Genomic DNA, 7,051 nt, shown 5'->3' on the forward strand with positions numbered 1-7,051 from the left:
TGCACAGAAAAATATTATTATCAAATGTTTATTGAGGGCTTGTGATGCAGTCAGTGTTTATGACAATAAGCTGAAAATTTACATTTTACTTACAATTTATGTTTTGCTGAATATTCATATCTATCAAACCGTATAGAATGTTTGATAAATTTATATGCATAAAAATATGAAGGTAAAATATGTTGGTGACTGCATTTTTTTCCATTTTTCGTCTAAATATTTTGGCATCTTATCATAGAAAAATCAAAGACCAAAGGGGTAAAAAAAAATCTGCTACTCTGAATCCTAGGCTCTTCCACTGGGAACATGGTCTTAATAAAAAGAGTTCTAGACTTTCAGGCAGGAGATACAGATAGTAATATTAGATTTACCCCAATAAATGTTTTTAGAAGATTCATTTAGTTCCTCCCCTTCTGAATCTGGTAAATATAAATATGGGGCTCTTATCAAGAGGACAAAGAAACTCAATAATCTTAAAAAAAAAAAGTGAAGAAAGTTTTAATGATGGAAAGTCAATTGAGAGTTGGAGGAACTTTGCAAGTAAAAAATTTTTAAATACTGTTGCTGCTGCTGCTGCTAAGTCGCTTCAGTTGTGTCTGACTCTGTGCGACCCCATAGATGGTAGCCCACCGGGCTCCCCGTCCCTGGGATTCTCCAGGCAAGAACACTGGAGTGGGTAGCCATTCTCTTCTCTAGGGGATCTTCTTTATCCAAGGATCCAACCTGGGTCTCCTGCATTACAGACGGATTCTTTACTGTCTGAGTCTCCAAGGTTTAATAAATGATGGTACAACTTAGCCATAAAAAGAAAGAAAACGGGGAGAACCCTTCTGCACAAGCTCATTTCTGCAACAACAACAACAACAACAACAAACAAAGTTGTGCATGTGTGGATGAATAAGCACAAGCACACTTTTAGAAACACATGTATGAGGCAATGTATGGCCTTTTCTAGAAATATACACGTGAAAGGAAACTATTAGCTTCTGGAGAGAGACTAGAGTATTGGAAGTCTGAGATTACAGAAAGACTTTTCTGGTGTCTATAAGAAGCTCACAGGCAAGGATGTTAATTTTGAATTCCCAGAGTTTCAGTTGTAAAGAGAAATTACTAAATAAAATATTGCTTACACAAAAAAGAAATCCTGCTTTCTCCCATTTTGCACTAGATAATCTTTTGTTGTTGTTCAGTCGCCCAGTCATGTCCAACTCTTTGCAACCCCACAGACTGCAGCACACCAGGCCTCCCTTTCCCTCACCATCTCCCAGAGTTTGCCAAAGTTCATGTTCATTGCATCTGTGATGCTGTCCAGACATCTCATCCTCTGACTGCTCTCTTCTCCTTCTGCCCTCAATCTTTCCCAGCATCAGAGACTTTTCCAATGAGTCATCTGTTTGCATCAGATCCCCCTCCAAGGATCACTGCCTTGTCATTTCCAAGGGGCTTGAGTAACTCAATGAAGCTATAAGCCATGCCGTGTAGGGTCACCCAAGACGGATGGGTCATAGCAGAGAGTTCTGACAAAACGTGATCCGCTGGAGGAGGGAATGGCAAACCACCCCAGTACACTTATTGTGAGAAACTCATCAACTCTATAAAATGCCAAAAAGATAATCTTTTACTCAATGTTAATTCATCCATCAACGATTGATGAAGAACGTCCTAATTTCCCAGCACAGTTTGCTGCTATGGGAAGTACCACAGAGGTGAAAAGAGCAAAAAAGTTCCTTCACCTTGTGTATAATTTAACAAAAGAAACAAGAAACCCCAAATAACAATACAAGAGCCTGAAGATAAGTCAATTCTGTGTCAAGTCCCTTAAAACAGTTTTTTAATACTTTACAGTATCACCAGAACGTCAGCAGGGGGCACTTCAAATATGTCTTTGGTGAGTCAGGCTCAGCTCCTGTTCATTCTAGGCCTTTGATGCTTTGTCTGAAAAGTATCGCAGAATGTGAAGCCCTCCGCATAAAACTTTCATGCTCTCCTTTGATTTCCTACATGGACTGAGGTTTTTAACTTTGCTTTTGTTTTTCTTTGAAAATGGAAAATAAAAACTGCTTTTAAACAAATAGGGATTATAAATCCATGGATTATGTTTGTGACATTCTTTTTCGTTTTTATGAGCTGTCCTCTAGGAAAGGCCTAAATCCTTCTCTCCCTCCACCTGTTGCAGTTCCTCTGTGGCAGAATCTGTATCTCTGGTAGGTTCTGATGCAACCCCGCACTGTAAAGCCTTATTCTCTGTGTGTGTATGTATGTGTGTGCTCAGTCACTCAGTCATGTCTGACTCTTTGCGGCCCATGGACTATAGTCTGACAAGCTTCTCTCTGTCCGTGGAATTTTCCAGGCATGAATGCTGGAGTAGGTTGCCATTTCTTCACGACCCAGGGATTGAACCCGAGTTTCTTGTGTCTCCTGCATTGGTAGGCAGTTTCTTTACCACTAGTGCCACGTGGGAAACCCCAAAGCCTTATTGGGGTTTATGCCATTACAGATGCCATTGCCATAGAAGGCAATGGCAACCCATTCCAGTACTCTTGCCTGGAAAATCCCATGGACGGAGGAGCTTGGTAGGCTGCAGTCCATGGGGTCGCTAAAAGTCAGACATGACTGAGCGACTTCACTTTCACTTTTCACTTTCATGCATTGGAGAAGGAAATGGCAACCCACTCTAGTATTCTTGCTTGGAGAATCCCAGGAACAGAGGAGCCTGGTGGGCTGCCATCTATGGGGTCGCACAGAGTCGGACACGACTGAAGTGACTTAGCAGCAGATGCCATTGCAATGCATTCTCTCTCTTTTTTTTTTTTTCAATTATTCTCTTTTTTAAAAAATCTTAAAAAAAAAAAATCTAACTGTATTTAAACAAATACTTTAATGTTGATGTTAGAACATGACTTTTTTTTCTTTCTCTTCATTTTTTGTTTTCTTAAGTGTTTGGAAGAGGGGAAGAGATGAATATTTCCAACCCAAAGAAATGAAAATCTTTAAAATGGGTCTGATTTATTTAACACTGTACTTTTATCATTTAAAGCAATTTTCCCTACACCCCACAATTCCTTTGCCCCCAAAGCAAAGAAAGTAACCCTGCTCCCTTTACTTGATCCTGATGGAGGAAGGAGATAGTAGCAAATTAGCAAAATATAACATTTATTTGTACTTTAACTTTTTGAGAGGATAACTCCCAGCTTTACCAATCAAGAACTAATTCTGTCTGTAAGAGATTAATCCTCCCTTGGATACGTAGCTACTTGGGTAGCTTTGTTAGGCAATAAATAAAAGAAGAGATGTACAAGACCAGTATCTTCACTTATCAGCTGCTCCAACCTCAGGCCCTAGATTCCAGAGCTATAACTTCAGCTTCATTCTCATCCTCATCCTTATTGTCATATTATCATCTCTGTTTAGATACAGCTTGGGTTTCCCCTTCTCTACAATTCAGTCCTAGGATACAGTTGGGTAGCAATGGGAAAGTCTTTTATAGCAATATTTAGTAACATCTTGTTTTTGTTTTTATTAAAGTCAGTAGATTTAAATATTTTTTTCTGGGTTGCCTTTCAGTGTCTCAAAATGTTCCTTTCTTCTTGCCTTTGCTGACTTCTTTTGGTTCCTTATTTTAAGTTGTGGCTAGCGTCATACTCTATCCTTCAGGCGTGCATGCCTGCTTAGTTGTTCAGTTGGGCGGTGACTCTTTGTGACCCTATGGATCAAAGCCCGTCAGGCTTCTCTGTCCATGGGAAATTTTCCCAACAAGAATACTGGAATGGGTTGCCATTTCCTCCTTCAGTAAATTTTTTTAATATTTAAAATTATGAATTTATAAATTTTATTTGTATTACCCATGTTTTTTTCTAGGTTAAATATAATTTTGGTGATAGAGACCAGGTTCACTTCAATATAGATGCACTTTTAGAGTCCACTTAGCCATTTCATCATATTAATTTAGCAAAAGAGCCACAAAATAAAAGCTGCAATGAACCATGAATGTAGAAAAAATATCTGCTTCCCAGCTTTTTTTGGTTTGGGCAAGGTTTAGGCAAGGCACTTTGTTAAGGCACAGACAGTCTGGACTTGGAGATCATGTTAGCCTGTGCAAAAGAACACAGAGCAATTGGCAATTAGAGCAACATTAAAATATAATACATCAAATACATTTTCATTCTTTCTTTGGATCACAAAAAACACAAACAAACCCCAAAACACTTTGTGGTTACCGTTATTTAATCTTTCTTGAGTTTCATATTCCCTCCTCTATACAACAGGAATGTCATTAAGTTCAGGCATTTTGAAATGATTAAGTGCAAAAAAGGATGAAAAGTACCCAGCGTGTGCAAATAACAGGACTTTAATTTAAATGATGGATATATAGATAGGTAAGTAGATAGAAAAAACTTTCCTACATGTGGAGTTCTGGAGCTTTCTGGTCATTTTTTTATGCATGCCCATTTAACGTTTTATATTGTTTTAAGCTTACACGGCAAATGTCCTCACCTATACTTGTTTGTTAAATGTTTATAAAAGCTTAGTATCTTTTAACCTGAAGCTTTTTATGTCTGTTACAAAGGAAACGTCACTCAGGGAAAAAGTCAAGGCTCACACTATCAGTGATCAGATAACCTTGTGAAGTTTGGGCGAGGCACTTTGTTAACGCACAGACAGTCTGGACTTGGAGATCATTCGAGCCTGTGCAAGAGAACACAGGCACCTGATGCTCCGAGGGCAGCCAATCAAGAGAGCGTCTTGGCGCCACACCCACCTGCCCACTGCTTGTTCCAGGGACTGGAGCCAACCTATCTCCTTTCCTACCACGCTGAGCTGCTGTGAGTGAATTCTTCCTGGAAATCTCTGCAACTCTGATGCACACGCAGTATAACCATACAGGCCACTACAAAACCTGTTTCATATTTTTAAAAATTTCTCTTAACTCTTGATTGCTTTAAGTTTATGTCTGTCTGTTAACCTGAAAAATCATTTCAAACATACATTATAAGCATCACACTTCCCTTTAGCAATTATTATTAATACTTAAAAGTTTGCAGTTCTCTGAAAGGCACAGCAGTGCAGATTGATTTGGCTGTCTTGGCAAATATTTCTGGTGAAAATAGGCTTCTTTTGTATTCTATATAAGATAGTAAACATTTCTCCACTTTTGTTTATGTGTTATTTACACCTTGAGCAATGCAATGCAAATGTACTCATTTTATATCTTTTTTAAAGTTAGAATTTACTATAGAATTTTTAGAAGACTGCCATGTCATAGTTGTTCATCCACTGCTTGATCTGTTTGGCTACTTCTAAAGCTCTTATAGGAATTTAATTCTTTTACATGTTCTGCAGGATAGAATGAATGTGCACAATACTTTTTTAATAATTGTAATAAAAGACAAATTGTGCTGTGGCATTTAACACCTTGAGGCTTCGCAGGCAGCTCAGTGATAAAGAATCCCCCTGCCAATGCTGGAGACCCAGGAGACTTGGGTTCAACCCCTGGATGGGGAAGATTCCCTGGAGAAGGGAATGGCAACCCACTCCAGTAATCATGCCTGAAAAATCCCATGGATAGAGGAGCCTGGTGGACTATGGTCCATGGGGTCTCAAAGAGTCGGACACGATTAAGCACAGCACACATTTAACACTTAAAGATAGAACTCTATTCCATAGAATAACAGACTTTGAATTATTTGAGCACTATCAAGTATTTTGTTTTTGAGAAAAGCTTAAACTGTGAGCCTAATTTAAATTGTATGGGCTTCATCTGTCTAACATATAAATGTAGATTGTGTTTGTGTGTCTGTGAGAGAGGGGCATGGAAGAAGGAGGGATGAGTAGAAGGAAGCATTAGAAGTATTCAGAGAAATAATCCAGTATAGACAGTGAATTGAAGAGTTTGGGTTATGAACCCATTTCTCAGATGTAAACTGGAGTGTATAGAGTTAATTGTCACTCCTGGCTAATTCAAATTTTTTACATTTAAAAAGACATTTGAAAGTATTCTGAGCATTTTGTCAAAGAAAATACAACATCCAAAGTGATTTCATTATTCGTGTTATTTTACTTGCATACCTGAACACATCATTTTAATAGCTTTATTTAAAATATAATTTATGTACCATAAAGCTCTCCCATTTAAAGTGCATAAGTCCGTGTTTTTAGCGTATTTATTCAGTTGTACAACCATCACCATAATGTAATTTTTGAACATTTTTATCACCATCCCCTCCAAAATCATCTCCATTTTCCTGCCTCCCCTAGGCCCCCAGCACCAGGCAATCATTAATCTACTCTCTGTCCCTAAGGTTTGCCTATTAGTGGATATTTTATGCAAAGGAAATAATAGGATGTGCGTCTTCTGTGACTGGCTTCTTTCACTTAGCATAACAATACACTTTCAGGCTGTCTGACCTCAACATTCTGCCTCTGAGGATAAAATGTTACTTTGCATTTCTTGATGAGTTTGAGGATTGAGTATAATTTGCATAAGGCAAAAATTAGAAACTAGAGCAAGAGGGCTTTTCTCAACTACATAAGCCAATCCATATTACCAAAGTTATAAGACCAGACTGTGCAAGTTCAAGCTGCAGAAAAATGTGTGTCCGTGGGTCCTTAGGTTGACATTGTCCAGGAGAATTGGCGGGGGAGTGGGGGAACAAAAAACAGAACAGACACTGCAAGTTACAAACAGGAGCCACCAAAAGAAGTTGGGTATTGCCCAAATGTAGTTTAACAACTTAACTTCCCTTTCTTAGAAAACAGATAATTACAGAGTATTTCACATAAAGCCATAAAAACCTTTGTTTGGTGTTTGTGTAGGGGACCCAGAAGAGCCAGACCCCTTAGGAAAAGCAAACTGCCCTCCTAGAGAAAGTAAAATTTTTCCTTCTGCCCTTTCCCCTTCTTCTCCCTGGCAGAGTTGAATCTCATTACAGTTTGCTCAAATATTTGAAAGTGAATTTAGTACTCTCCCCCCAACTTAAGATTTTATAGCCAATAGGTGATGAGGTTCATTTGCATATTTCCAATCACAGAAGCAGCCGTGGAGTGGAAACAG

The sequence above is a fragment of the Bos javanicus genome, chromosome 8, assembly GCF_032452875.1.
Source record: "Bos javanicus breed banteng chromosome 8, ARS-OSU_banteng_1.0, whole genome shotgun sequence".
Taxonomy (NCBI): Eukaryota; Metazoa; Chordata; class Mammalia; order Artiodactyla; family Bovidae; genus Bos; species Bos javanicus.